General features: G+C 41.3%; 1 protein-coding gene across 2 annotated transcripts in view; it reads right to left on the bottom strand.

Annotated features, from left to right (window-relative positions):
• Positions 1 to 9,757, bottom strand: part of LOC106804832 (BTB/POZ domain-containing protein 19-like) — a 100,751-nt gene extending 90,994 nt beyond the window's left edge. For both annotated transcript variants that reach the window (XM_014806181.1, XM_014806182.1), the window contains exons 1-2: positions 9,698 to 9,757; positions 3,860 to 4,002 (exon numbers count right to left, since the gene is read on the bottom strand). The gene's annotated coding sequence lies outside the window, so the exon portion shown is untranslated. The remainder of the gene's footprint in view (positions 1 to 3,859; positions 4,003 to 9,697) is intronic.
• Positions 9,758 to 16,581: the final 6,824 nt, after the last annotated feature.

Raw genomic sequence — 16,581 nt, 5'->3', positions numbered from 1 at the left:
ATATATATAACCAGAGTTTTGCGTCTACGAGTGAAAATCACACGGGTTATGCGTGTATAGACGTAGAAAGATGCGTTCCGAGTTTATGCGTTTTACGGGTTATGGTTCTGCATATGAAAGAATAATCCAGGTTATGCGCCGACATGGGGAAAATACCTGGGGTTATACGTCTACACGAGAAATAAAGCACGCGGCTTGTCTACGTGAGTAATAAACTGGGTTATAGGTGTACAGTCGCGGCACAAACCCCCGCAATTTTCGACGCATCGTGCACACGCCGCTATAACATGACACACATACATTATATAGTCGAAGGTTTGAAAACAAATTCACGCAGACGACATATACGCAGGCTGCGAGAGTTACCGTGGGCATGCATTCTGCAGCAAAACCCGCCGAAAATTCTAAACGTCGCAAAAGAAATACACAGATCGGGCGGGCGAAAACAAGCCGCAGCACACGTTGAAATTCTTCAACGAAAACAAAAGCTATTGTGATCGTCAATAGAGGTCCTTGTATGCGCTGCGGCGCCGGGAGACTCGATGGGGGAAGTGTAAGAGCCGACGTGTTAGAACGACGTGTGAAAGCACTCCAAGTGAGGCAGGCGGCTGAAGGAACAGAACCTCGAACCTAAACGCACTCGCAGCATTGTGATAGAGAATTATGCAAAGGACAAAACCGCGCACCGAATGGCGTTCGCAAGAGAATGGAAACAGACTTGTCTTTCAGGATTTTAGGGACACCTAACCCGGCCGAGCCGAACCTGGACGCCGCGGCATCGGCAAATGAAGCTAATTTGGCGACGTTCTACCGCGGCGCTGCGTGGCAGGTATGCGACGCGTCAATGCAACGGCGCAGATGGTAGCCAGAGTGCAAATTAACCCGCCGCGACAAAACGCACCTTTCAGACAGCATTTATCGCGCGCGCCTCCACTCTCGCATTGCCCCGGCGATTTCTAAAGCATTTCGGCCACATTTTTGGCGAGAACTTTTTACAGGTGCGAACTTTGTTGTGACAGGTTTAAGACCGGTGCCGAGCCGTTGTCTGTGGCGTGGGCCGTACACAACAGACAAGCCGCATTAACCGGGAATAGCTCTGCGCCCTATATACACTCTCCAATGCTAAAAGTGCGGTCCACAAATCCATTAACTATGTATTATAGGACCACTGGCCCACATGCCACAAAATTTAGAAACTGCTATCTACCTCCTGGTTTTCATGCTTTATTAACCTCTTGTATACGACCATGAGATTATTCTAAATTTTAATGTGTGTATAAATTGTCATGCCAGCTATTACTTGAATTACTCGACAAACTTAAACGTTTGGGCCAAATGCGATGGCAACGCGATTACTAACGCTATGACCAATACATTTTGTCAAATAAATAACAGCAAAAGCACGATATACGTTTAGCACGTAGTTATATGAGTAGTGTAACTAGAATATATGTAAAAGTAGCAACTATCAGTATCACATGCTTGTACCGTGTTGCATTTTATATGTGATATTTGATGGTGCAATAAGGTAGAAACAATATTTTAACAACATAATACACTCAGGTAACAAATATAATATAACAACAACCCTCATAAAACGTAGAAACAGTTATCCATAACACTATACCATTATATCGCCCCTTTCCACACAAACTTTATCATGCAGACATGACATTGAGATTTACAGACGATGTGCCAACACTTACATACCTTTCAAAATTATTGAATAAACTTTTATCAGGTAGAAATTTCAGGTAAAAAATAGGTAGACTGCATGATCATTAGGTATAGGAGATTAAATTCTTGTTACATGTACAAGCTCGCACGTTAGCAAATGTATAATGCTTATCTGCAATTGAAACTGTCAAACCACTGTGTGGCACAAAATGCGTTGATGACACTGGTGTTGTTTACTTTTGACATGCAACATTATGGTTGGTTATTTTACAGAATTGTTATGTAATACGGCCATTGTCTTCAAACATAAATAGAACATTTCACATCTGAACGCCCTGTGTAATATATTCACTTGGTGATACTCAATCAGCATTGTATATAGAGCACGTTTATGAAGTCTCGTTGTTTAAAAAATTCCAATTATAATCAAATCATCACATGTAAAAAAATTCCAACAGTCAGTGAAAGCGAAACACCAAGCATGATTCCTTGTGTACGAACAGACCTGCAACCTGATCAGAACCGATCAACATGATGATTATCAACTCAATACTTGCTCAGTACTACAAAATAAATACAAACCTTATTCACACGTGAGTGACACGTGGAGGACATGTAGGATAAATGTAAAATTAAAAGTACATAACATTTATCGTTCTATGCACTGTAAAAACTATCAAACTAGAATGAGAAATTATACATGTCTGTCATCACATTTACCTGTAAAATTAAAGTTGACACTCTTTAATGTTTGTGAATGACACCAAATATATTTGAATACATATAAATCAGTGTGGTGATGTAAAATAAAATGATAAACCATTAAATACATATAATTATAAATGACAAAATGAACATACCTGCCAGTCAAACTTGTCAGCCTATTTGATACCTGTCATCGCCATGTCGGCACACGTGGTTCAGTGATAAATTAATGGTCATAAACTCAAGCAGCAAAGAGATTGCTGCTATAGCCCAGCTTATATACTGGACATACACATGTTAATGATGCCTGATAGTGTACACATATAACATGTCTGCTCTTAACCCCCCACCCACACCCCCACACTGACCTGCACTCCCCCCCCCACACACACACCTCACATACAACACATATTGCTTCTAAATTTCTGAACATTCATGCTTTTTCCCACTTCAAAATATATCTTGGTGGATTTTTTTTTAAATTTATCTTATTACTTCTGTATATGCCAATATGGCCGCTTTTGTGTGCTAAACTATAAAGGCCTCATTTTTATCCCAAGTTTAGTTTATAACCCAGATGTTTAGGACAAGTTAATCAGTAATATAAAATAAATTAAATCCAATGAGCGCCGTGGAAGTCGCAGATAGGGGGCGATGACGCATCGCGTGACATGGCGTCGCCCCCGGCGACAGCGTCAGCGATGGTAATCGAACCAGCTGTGATTTAAAAGGTTTGCAAACAACACATCTAAGATTTCGGCGCAGCATATTTTTCGAAAACAAACCGCTTGCCTCCACAATACGGCACTCCAACCTAATACTCTTATTTGGATCCAAGCGCCGAATGTGAAGTACCTGCGCTCTGATTGGCCAGCCCCGCCATTGGCGTGGCCCCGCCCACGACACGTGATGGCGCCATCAGGCGAACAACTCACCGGCGCGCCGCGCTCGCCGCGTTCGAGTCGCGATTCGCGCGGCCTTCCGTCCGGGCTGCGAGGCTGCGAGCGCTCTTGCTTTTGTTAAAACATATAAACGTCAAATTTTGCCTCAAAACACGAAATTCACACGACTCTCTATGGACATTTGTGCCCGACTTCTTTTTATCCGTCACAAAACCTACCAGACCCAAAAAGCCCCTATGCCAGACACAATGGCCATTCTTGTATTTCTCCGTTAAAAATAAGTGCAGTTAAATTGCTAAATGGTGTACATGTATAAATTTTTTATCAGTTACCCACAAGAAAGTTCCTTTAGCAACGATTGACAAATAGTGACCGGCAGCGTTATGTTTTTGTTATTGACAGCCCTAATGGAGGCCACACCAACGTTAATGCAGCCACCAAGGGGGTGGGTGGGGTAGCTCAAATACTACACAAAAAACGCAGACAAAGCCATGCAAAAAAGTTCAATTAAACCTGACTAGGAAAGAAAAGAAACTCCACCTGGCAGGAGGAGAACTCATAAAAATAATTATTACCTAAAAGAAACTTGTCAGGACCTCAGTGGGTGGTGGCCGCATACAACAGCGCTTGGGTCAAATCATGCAGACCTATTGGAACGCGGCAGCCGGCGAGTTTCTGCACACAGAAGAGAAGCCCAAACTACGCGTGCTTGTTAATACTGAAAACAATGGAAAAATTCAATATAGAAAACAAATTCCTGATACAGAAACACGAGTTTCGCCAATTGTGAAAATGCGAAATTGCTACATTTAAATGTCATTTCACATACATACTTGCAAGGTGACAAATTTAATTTGATACATTTTTATTTGATTCTCTGCAGTACAAAAAGATAATGACAGATAGAAGAATCTCTTAGCATACATCTGTGCTATAACAGGTGGCACCATCTATAAACATAAACCAAATGACACTCCCTAAAGCGCCCTCTCTTAGCAAGCATTAGACTTACTCTATAGGGAAGCCCACCTTTTTGTATATTCCTAGCAGACATTTAGCACAGTGCCATATTTTAGGATACACATCTAGATAACATGATAGCTCAGCTCACATCTAAGGAATGAGAAAACATATTACTGTCTTGTTGTATTCATCCGAGCTATGCCATGCCAAGGATCATGAACATCATACTTGAACAATGTAGAAGACACTGCCACCTCTTGAGAGACATCTGCACCACACCGAACATACCGCAGTTTCTTAGCACCACTCTTTAAACTACAGCAGATGCAGTTGCCATAGTCATGCACATTACTGAATTACACAAAACAAACTGGCACCCGTCATTCTAGTTCTAGACTATACCTGCCATAGCACCATATATTTCTGCATCTATTATCGATACGTACCAATCTGCTAATGCAGCTATGGTAAGCTATATATATGCTTTTATCATCTGACAACCATACAAGTTCAATAGCTCTGGAGTCATATTGCAGAATATCGGTTGTGTAGACCTGGTACGTGCTTTAACTTGTAACATAAGTCCTGCCAACATTCATTGTACAAAATATATGACTGCCTGAAACTGTCCCACACTTGTCCCACAGGCAATGATTGCCTTAAAACCACCACAGGTGTGATTGACAATGTGGACAGCAGAATTATATTGGGTCCTGCCGAGAGTAGGCGGAAAGGCTCAGGGTGGTGTGGCAAATGAACAAAGAACTACTTTTAAAGGTACAATTATCACTGGTCGGAAAATAAATAGAACTCCATCGGGGAGGAGGAGAACATGGGATGACCATAAGTGTTGGCTGCAAAGGAACTATTCAAAATCTCAGTGGGGTGTATCGCATAGCTACTAGTTAACGGTGATTAGTGAGCGGGAAGCCCGAGGTGCACCGATTAGACCAGCTGCCAATCACCTACGTCCACATGTGGCAGCAGACAAAACGAGGACCTTTAGTGAAATTATGCGTGCAATGGAGAGGGTAAGAGAGACGAATATTAATGTGGTGATAAATTGGGGTGACACAGTATAGTCATGGAATGATGAAGAAATATGACAGTGTATTGTACATATATATATATATATATATATGTACACGTGTGCGTGCAAGCACCATACAATGAGCAGTGCCCTTTTGTATGGCATCCGTTCACCTTCTAGGCTGGGTTTAAAGTATATATGCAAACTTCAATATATATGGTGATATTTATTTAAGGTATAATCAAGTTCTTGTAGCCGTCAGCTAGAAAATACTTCAGTGTAGAGTCTGTAGACAGCTATCACACACTAATTAAGTTCAAATCACTTGTGATACCGAATTAATATAGGTTGCACTTTACAGGCAAAGAAATTGCTTAGAAACCTTTATATGTTAGTACGTAACATTAAACCTGGTATATATATGACAACGTGGTCAGAAATCACTTTGTACAGTTGAATTGTGCTGCCGTATTTCCTAAGTTTGTGGTATGGTGTCAACGATGGAAGAAAATGAAAATTCAATTGCTGAAAGTAGATGCTGAAACAGCCATCACCATCTATACTAGTCTAGCCTGAGGCTAACTTGTCCAGCAAATGGTTGACCATACCCAACAATGGAAAGGACCTGTCACACCCTACAGCCATTTTAGAATTTTCACATAGCCAGAAATAAAGCTAGGTATCGGTACTTTAAACGTCCAAAAGGAAGATCTGATAAGGAAAATTCTGAGACACAGATTAATACATTTTTCAACACACTTTTGCAGAAGACACAAAACTACATCAATGATTTGCCATACCATAACAAATGGTTAAATAACTTACTACATGACTCTAGATTACATTAATGCACACTGGCAAGTATATCCATCTCCACAGAGAAAAATAATTTGCTGTTTAATTATAATCAGCAACACATTCTGAACTTTTCTCATTATTTCAATATTTGAGCAAATGTCACCACATGTATGATGCATTCACTATATCTATACAAAATTGGTGTTGACAGAGCTCTCTAAAAATGTTGCTATGAGTGCAAGTTAAAATTAGCCATAAACCATAACTAAAGGGTTACACTAACAGTTTCATGCACTCACGCACGCATGTACGCACGCACGCACGCACACACACACACACAATGAAATTAACCTGTTTGTTTATAAGATTTGCTATATTCTTGTGGTTATTATACAACAGGCTGTTACTCACATTATACTCAAATGTACTCTTACCAAATTCATTTATGTTTCATAACATAATTAAACGTTTAGCTTTAATAGTACCAGCAGAAATTACTATGAAAGAAACATCATATAAAAATGTTATAATCTTAAAAACATGAATCTCAATTGTGCCTCACTGTGTCTGACACAGTAGTTTGTTTTGCTGCTATTTATTCCTATTTAGTACAAAACTAGTGATACATTACCAACTTCGGTAAGAGATTTTCTGCTACATTTCTTCTTACTATAGTTACAGTTGCACTTTTACTAAAATTTAGAAGTTACATTTTTTAATAAGACTTCATCACATTCACGAGTTTCATTCTTGAATCGATGACCATGATGCAAATTCCGCATTTTACACAATGATGATAATCCAATTATCTAAACTAATAATCATTAGTCCATTTTAATCTGTATTAGGTCAATGCATATATTTTGAAGTGTTACACAACAGGTCAATCAGGTAGATACAAGATCAGATCAACCAGGACATCAAACTAACTGCTAGCAGCACTTGGTTAAAATTTAGCACCTATTGTCTTCTACCAATGAACATGTTCCTGTTATCTCAATAAACAATAGACTTATGGATTGTGCCATACTGTGTCTAAACACAGCTGGTTATTGTTTTTCTGTTTTCAGCTTGACAGGTTGTGGTGTCTACTGCTTATATAGACAATTTTCTGGTCATTCTCATGCAGGAAAAACAAAAGGAACAAGTTTAGTATCAGTGCTTGTTGTGGGAGGATGCACTCTGATTGGTGGCAGTTGAATCAAATTTGTTCAAAGGTTAATGATACCAAGAGTGGTGTGATCCATGGCACGCTATCATTAACACAAAATGAAATCATTTATCTGCATCTGGGCCACTGAAACATTGCTATAGTAGTGATTTGTCAAGCTGGTTCCATCACAGGCCCTTGGGCCATTTCCATAATAAAATGATTGCTTATAACATCAATACACACAATAAACATGAAACATAAATAAACATAAATTCTATTTACTAACAAAGTCACACAATGCTCCCCTCGTTTCACACCATCATAGCAAAAATATACAAACAACACCCTTCATACTAGGATCTGTGTGTAGCTGAATGTTCACTTATTTGTATTATCACCCTTGTACTTTGATAGAACATAATTTACTCAGAGATATCTAGTATATTCCCACAGAAAGCTTCCAACGGCAATGTAAATGTCAGCAACTGCTTCTTTATACACGAGTACTGGCAACACATTGCATTCTGGGTTCAAGTGCTAGCTTCAAGCCGAGCCAGCATCACTTGCGCGAGAATGACATCGAACATGCGACTATGATTATCAGCCAAACAAATGAGTAGCGCGGTTAGGAAGTTTTGGATATTAATTCAAGCAGTTGCTCACTTTACAATGCGATGGAGTGGAAGTTTCCTACGGGAATTGACTACTACACTAGAATTCTCTGGGTGAATTAAGTTGTACCAAATGGCACGGGTAACAATTTGCACAAGCGAATATTCGGCTTTCCATAGATACCAATATCGAGGCAGTTGTTTGTGTACTTGCAGTTCGATAGTTACAGCGAGCTTTGTATGAATTTGCCGCTCACGCTTCCTACCTCCTCTATCTTTCTGTGAGTTTGTGCACAGTGGTATGCTTGCGGTGAAATTGCATGTCACAGAAGAGCATTTGAATGGCATATGCACGTAATTATTATTAATAATAGGTGAAATAGATTGGTAGTAAACACAATTCGTGTTTATTTACTATTACTATTAGCCACAAGTTACCTTCTCACTACGTAGCAAGAAGAAACAGACATAGAGCCTGGTCGGGCCAATTTACTATCATTTTTTATTGAAATGGCCCATGTGCCCGTGGGTTCCATTTTTCTAAAGAACTGTTAGTGTTAAAAAGTGTTATGCAAGCAACAAAATGGACAGTGGGACTAATGAAATAAACTTCATAAATATTAGTCTTCGAAGTCCAAGGCCAAGGGACTACATATATATATTATCGAAGACGGAAAGAGACAAAGTTGATCAAATAATAGACAGATCAACACTGCGGATAGCAGTAGAAAAAGCAACCATGACCGAAATTTAAAGCCGCACAATGCGCATCCAAACGCTAATTTCTCCAGTACTAGACTAGCAAATACTTCGTGTCATGCATAATCACACTACCTTATGACAAAAAAAACTCTAGTTGCTCCCATTTTACTGCGCGTTTGCTTAAAACCCACAAGAAATAGGTGAGAAAACTGGCATTCTGGCGCAAATGCCGACTGTTTGCCAAACAATATAGCCTCGAAGTGGTGACGTGACGTCACATGTTTTTATCTTTGCTACACCCGTACCGCTGTACCGCAGCACCGCTGCACGGTTGCTTAGGGATTGGGAAAACTGTCAACAACATCGGAGAATTTGAACAACATTGGAGGTATTTTCAAATACCTTTTATAAGACAACGCGCAGTGAAATGGGAGGAACTAGAGTTTATTTTGTCATAAGGTAGTGTGATTATGCATGCCACGAAGTATTTGCTAGTCTAGTACTGGAGAAATTAGCGTTTGGATGCGCATTGTGAGCCTTCAATATGTAGGTTTTATTGGGACCCATGTTCTCTATCCTTGGGCCGCTTTATGTGCAACCTAGATTAGCTTTCAAGTACGATGGGTATGGTCCGGTTTATAGGTCTCACCGTCTGTATGACTAGTATGAGTGGCCATTCAATATTTTCTGAATCAGAAGGATAAATTCAGCGCAGTGGCTGGAGGTACGCCAGCCGTCGGTCGTTCAAGCCCCTTTTTTGCGTTAGGGTTAGGGTTAGGGTTAGGATTAGGGTTAGGGTTAGGGTTAGGGTTCTTGCTCATCTAAACTCTCAAATCGTGAATTTATTTCCCAAGGCGTTATTTCGAAATCTGGCGCGACCGCCGCCATCTTTGTCTCGTTAAGTATGAAAGCGAATGGACTGGCGTACCCGTAGCCTCGAGACATTAAGATACGGCTGGCGTACCCGTAGCCACTGCCTAAATTCAGTGGCAGTGCCAGTCAGTGTCACCGACACAGTCGACCTTCCCACAATCAAATCACAACAACTTATTTCACGAATGAAAACAGGAATTCGGCGTAACGACATCTGTAAATATTAAAGTAATATAAATTGAGCATCGTGTCGTGTTATGAGCCTCTTAACGACATTATTTACCTTTCTATAATAAATTGAAATTGGCTCCAAAACAAAACACAAAGTTTTGTTGCGCATGCGTTAGTAGACTACCATTTACGACGGTAGAAGTTTTAGTATTCAATAAGCTAATAGTAAATGTTAAATAACCATATATGAACTGGTTATTTTAAATATTATTATTTTGATTTTACATCATATTAGGAGTGAGATCAACAATTTAATTCAAGGTAACGTTTTTGCGACATTACTTCTTGTAGCGATGACTGCGGAAGCAAATCGTTGTCGCAAACGGCAGGTGCGAACGCGGGCTGAGTGATGGGTTTTGCGACTAGTTCCGCGCCTTGGTTCCGCGTATGTGCAGCCGTTTATGAGACGCCGATTGTGTGCGGTCTATATTAAATCAAGAGCAGATAATAACCCATGGGGTTATTATTAACCCATGGGGATATTAACCCATGGGTTATTATCTGCTCTTGATGAAATGCATTGACGGGGGTGCCCAAGCCAAGGGAAGTAACGCGCAAAATTATACATTCTAGTAGAAAATGGAAAGCGTACACGCGTACGCATGCGATTTACCAAATAAAGTCACTATAGTATAGCAAAGATGTAGAGATAATTTCAACGTTCATAATCATTTCATGCGGATTTCAATATGTATATGTAGGGCCTACTCTGTATAGCTGCTTAGATTCACCTGTCTCGCTGAATAGATGAATAGAACGAAATTATGTATATTCTACATATATATATTCATGCCATCATTGTAACACTAATATATTGATAAAATGTGTAAACATTTATTATATTGGCGATTATGCAGGGCCATAGCCTGAGCAAATGTCAAGGTGGCGGTGTAATTTTGTTGTAACGAGGGAATACCCTTTTCACATATTTAAGATTTCAAGATTTTTATTTGTGCTAAACGAGGATAAATCAGACAGTGGGAAAATTAAACAGTTGTTAATATAATGCACGGGTATGGCGAAAGGACCTTGCGGTCATCGAGTCAGCCATACTGTACATATTACTTTCCAAGACACGATGTTGAATGATATTTACAATACATGACGTGATCTGATGATTACAGCACACACAATCCATCACAATACACGACGTTATACTACGTACAATACACGACGTTATATTATATTACAATACATGACATGACAAGACATTATAATACAATACAACCAGGGGGGTAAATCCCGGAGGGGATGCATCCCCCCGCTCTTGAAGGAGGGGGGGGGGATGACCTGTACAAATATCCCCCTGAGATTCAAAAAAAAGAGAGAAAAAAAGAATAGCCAAAAAGTATGGTTGCAAACATACAAAAACACGTGAAATTGTGAGAAATTGCAATTCTTACCTGTGTTTTAATACATGTATTATTACTATAGTAACCTAACTGTGTACGCTCTCTGAAAAGGAATGAAAAGTGTTTTGAATCCTAACTTGTAGGGTTGAGTCTAGGGTTGAGATAGTGTCATCAGACATGAGAATATGGCCCACAGTATGCCTCAGATTGCAGGAAAATGGCTTAAATATTTCAAAATTTTCTGGGGGGCATGCCCCTAGACCCCCTAGCACTGGCATGCCTACGGCACGCGGCCCAGCCTGCGGCAGCCAAGGTTAATTTCGCCTCCGGCTATCGCCGATCATCCGCCCACTCTTCGGTACGGATTTACGCCCCTGAATACAACACATTACGATTAGACAACTTTATATACGTATGACATTACAAGACATGATAATATATGATATTTACAATACATGACGTGACCAGATGATTACAACACATAGCTACAAACCATTACCCGGTACAATACCCGACGTAATACTATACCTACAATACATGACGATATATTACGTTACAATACATGCCATGATATGACATTACAAGACATGATGATATATGATATTTACAATACATAACGTGATATGACATTACGACACATTGTAAAACCATACGATAGATTACATTACAAAACATTACGTAACGTTACATTACTTTACAATACAATACAATACTGTATACATAAGACAGTGAGATTCATCAATTTCGAATTGCTTAATAAACATTAAGCTTTGTTGCTTAAAATTGCTTTTTAAAGGCTTTTAAAAAGCTTTTTTTTATAAAGCTTTTTAAAATTGCTTAGTAAACATTTATTTACATTCATCTTACACAACGAGCAACTATTTTGTCAAAATATGATATAGCTAATTCAAAAAGACCTACTAGAGAATTATTAGAGCAAATATATGATATAAGTTCCTTAAATCATATGTATGAAACACCGGATAGACTATATACAATGCTGTACGTACAAAATAAATCTCTCTCTCTCTCTCTCGCCCTCTCTCTCAATCCCTTCCTCTTCTGCCATGTCCCCCACTACTGTTTGCTGGCCGTCAGCTTCCCTTTCCCCATTTCGTTCCCCCTCTCTCATATAACTATATAGTTATCTACCCTCTTCTTTTTTTTTCCCCTCTGCCTATATTCCTCGTGCTTTCTCTCTGTAAAACCCTATTATAATTGAAAAGATATTACGCCAAGTCGATAGGAAGAGTTTTAACGAGAGGATAGGAGCTCTAGGAAGGGAACGGGTTTACAGTTTGAATAATAGAGGTTTTTCGAGAGTGAGAACTCGCTGGGCATTTCCATTCAGTCTTCAACATTGTTTGACAACTGATTATTGCGGAAGTTTGTGCGAATACATTTTTATTGTTGTTGTATATACCAGAAACGAAAACAATCCTAACGATTTCACTGACGTCGGTTCCCTGTAATCTTCCTAGCTTAATTATAGGGCCACTGAAATTATTGACTACCTGATCTTTCATTCTCACGAAACCTCTTATAAATGAAAGCACACAAGTCACGTGCTAGTAAGGCACGAAGGGTCGTTGTCGTATAGGGTAGTACAAATATCTACCCGAGGCAACTATCTGATAAGGTTAGGGTTAGGGTTATGGTTAGGGTTAGGGTTAGGGTTAAGGTTAGGGAGTAAGGCGTAGGCGACATACTCGCCGACACCTCGGGTACTACATATACGACAACGACCCCTTCAGCGCTATAGTAAGGCATAGAAACAAATGCATGGGCTGGTGTCAGAAACACAGTTAGTCTTAACATTAATCTTAACATTAACCATTTCTCATAGACCGTTGACAGAGACACGGTAAAGTTGGAAGGTATTCGCCCTGATCATACGCAGTGCGTAGAGGTCGTCCAGTCTACGAGAAAAAAGACAAATTCTGTTTCTGACAAAGGGTTCCAGGACGATATGGCCTGACCTAGAAACTGTCCCTTCGCTTCGACCTTACTCCTTCCTGTAACCTCGATATCTATATATTTACAGTGAGGCTTAGACCTGCAACCTTCTGTATAAGCTTTACAACGCCCATGTTCAAAGCTTCGCATGGTTTCTACTTCTTCTACTCGGGAACAACCTCGTAATGGTAGGATCGTATGCGAAAGTGCGGGGAGGTTATTCTTATTATTGACTCATCAAGCAAGCAAGCAAACAATCACGACGTAAGTGGCAGGCGAACGCGGCAAGCGTATCCGATGCCGGAGAGGTCGGCGCAGTGTAATAAATTTTAAGGGCGAGTAAACTATGAGTGAGACGCCAAGGACCGTAAAATATTGTTATAGCCTCTCGCTATATTTTGAACCGCGGAGTGTTTTGCATACAGTGCATCGACACGATCCTTGATTGCACGTGTGTGTCAGTCAGATGTGGGGCGATCGCCGTGAGGTTCCATGCTCCTCTCCGTCTCGTCTCCATTACTACCGACGACACATGATTAATGGGGTCAAGGGAGCCGGTCGCGAGGGACCATGAATCAGTGCCAACACAAACTCTCACGAGCGTGCGCGTAGCGGACTGGTCGTGGGTTAGGCGCACAAGTTAGGTATAGCTGAGGCGGGCTTGGGGCGGTAATTACATACTGCTCGGCGATCGCGCATGAATCCGTCTATTAAATTATGTAAGATGCACTTACACGGCCAATCGTTCGTGTTTTTGTTTCACCTGACACGCAGCGAAATTAAACACGGCCGTTTTAATAATTCAGGTCGACGATCGAGGCGGTAATGTATCGGCGTGCGTATTGTCTTGTGTTTTTCACGTGCAGTCTTGTTCTTTGAGCGCGTAAATAATTAACGAAGAATAAGCTGAGATGACGGTCGTATTAATGATACACTAATTGAGTTGTACTGCCCGATGAGCCATGTATCGCTATCACTGTTTTGACAATCACTAAAATCTACAACGTCTCCGAAGAAATCTATGGATATTTTGAGAATAAATAAATAATTTGACTACGAAGTACGTGTCTGCTATTGCATGCTTGATAGTTCCACTACTTGGTTAGCGTAGGCACTCAGCATCTCACGTACAAACACGCACGATTGAAGTGCGTGTGAGCGTTCGTGTGTGCACGCGTACGCGTGTGTATGCGTGCATGCTTGCGAAAGTGCGTGTGTGTGTGCGTGTGTGCGTGCCTGCCTGGGCGAGTGCGTGCGTGCGTGCGTGCGTGCGTGCGTGCGTGCGTGCGTGCGTGTGTATGTAAGCACTACATTCGAACAAACGTATTTACGTGAATGCATGCGTGCCTGCGTGTGTGGTTGCGCGCATGCGTGCGTGCGTGCGTGCGTGCGTGCGTGCGTACGTGCATGCATGCATGCGTACGTGCCTGCCTGCCTGCATGTATGCATGCGTGAATGCGCCCATGCGTACATGCCTGTAATATTTACTGCTGTGGCATTGATACCTGCGCAGTATAATTAAGATGTCAGATGTTCATGGCTGGTATTACTGACGTACAAACGTGTCTCGAAGTACTGTTTGATAGAGTGGCTATATAGCCAGCAGACATGTGTTCGGACATTACCGGTTGTTTTATACTCGTAAACTATCGCAGCGTCACATTGAGAGCGGTAGAGGCCGGCGTATTTATATGTACCTCCCACGCCTGCTTGCAATAAATCACGGCCTAAAGATAGCATAGCGCCGTGAAAGTTCAATAAACGAACGTTTTACGTAAAATAGATAACGGGAGATTATGAAATATAGCGAAAGGATTGTACTATAACTATATTACATAACCACTGACATCCAGATACGTTACCTTATACACCACTTTACCTCCACGTCGCCCAGCCTCTCAATACATTTGCGAAATATTTGGAGAAATATTATGCTCATATCTCGTGTGCGTTTTGTATGAAATGGGATATCCTAGTAACCCGTATGGAACCCGTATAAAAAAAGATAAGAAAACCAATTAAGATTTTTTCTAATTAATCCAATTTATTAATTAAATTTAATAAATTTAACCTATACATCTTCCTACAGCACGCACCTTATAGAAAACACTGCAGGAAATTTGGGCAGTGTATTACAATATGTACATATATTTCTTTCTCTCTCTCCCTCTTTTTCTCTCCCCTTCTCTCACTCTCCCCCCTCTCTCCGTTTCTCTCTCCTCCCCCTCATTCGCACACTCTCGCACTATAACCTTTTCATTAGCCTCGAGGGTCTTATTTTTGGGTGGAGTGCATTCTGCGTGGAGTGGGTGGCAACGAACAAAGCTAGCCCGAGGGTTCTCGACTCACAGAGGCGTTAGGAAAAACAAAGGGGCGACAATCGCTTGCCACCACGTCTCTGCATGCGCAGCCGGCCACATGCTCAGACGCGCTGGTCGCTAGTTTTGTCAGGTGGGTGCGTTGTTAATTCGCTATCCACAGCTGTTCGCGCGTACCACAAAGATGGTCGAGTGTGTAGCATGCACGAATTGCGATCTACTAGCAGCTACTTTCGTCGTCCGTGCTAATTGCGATTGCTTAACCTAATGTGAAACATTTTTACGTTGAAATTTTACAGAGTGGTGTACTGCGAGCAGAGCCAAGCTGATGAGAGCGTGCTGAGCTTACCGGCTCTAATTAACTCAATTATAATATCGATGTTTAGCAAAGCAATTTCCATTAAGCTAGATAAGCAAAAACATAATTTATACACAAACAAACAGCGGTGCTGTGGTTTCGAAGGTTTCAAGGACATCGTAGATTTTCTCACGCAGCAGCAAGAACGCCGTGTTTTTGCCCGTAAAGCGCTGGTGTGGTTAGATAGAGTAAATGCTTCGAATCTCTCCTGTGTTTAGATGACACGTGCAGTTATCGCGTTTTCTTTTCAGCGCGATATTAAATTTGTTAGTAGATTGTTCCACAATTCCTTTATACGATATGAATCAAGTCCGACAGCGGAAGCAGAGAATCCGAAGACATACGCGCCATGCTGACTCCCGTGTCTGAAACACTGCATTAGAGCTCGCACCATTACGCAACGGAACTGAGGTCAAGATACGACATAATCGCGCAAAAATACATGTCGCGCTTAAGTCAACTGGCAACTTTCATCCTCTGCGTGACGTACGGCGTTTCCCCCCAACTATCGATAATGCATCTCGGCATTGTCGCCGTGCTTCGGCGTGGAAAATCTGGATTTCTTCGCGAACGGTGTTTTACACGCCCACCGCGTCGTCGCGCTAAACGCAGCGTGGGGGAGAGAATGAAGGAAGCGTAAACGCAGCGGTGAATGGGAGGGAAAATGGCGCCTCGTACAATTAGCGGACAAAGGACTGGGAAGAGAGCGGGCGGGAAACCGGCGCGATGTGGGCACGGTGTAACGAAGTCGATTGAATTCGTCTATGTAAATGTTTATAGTTTTCCGGCGATCTGCGAGATTATGAACAACGTAGATTGGGTTTACTAGAAGGAAAGCATTGCTCTCCTTATTGCAGCGCCGCTGCGTGGTGATGGATGGATGGAGGAATGGATGGATGGATGGATGGATGGATGGATGGATGGATGGATGGATGGATGGATGGATGGATGG

This window comes from Priapulus caudatus, unplaced genomic scaffold (assembly GCF_000485595.1).
Source record: "Priapulus caudatus unplaced genomic scaffold, Priapulus_caudatus-5.0.1 Scaffold89, whole genome shotgun sequence".
NCBI lineage: Eukaryota > Metazoa > Priapulida > Priapulimorpha > Priapulimorphida > Priapulidae > Priapulus > Priapulus caudatus.
Note: the sequence above shows the minus strand (reverse complement) of the source record. Positions and strands in the feature narration are given on the sequence as shown.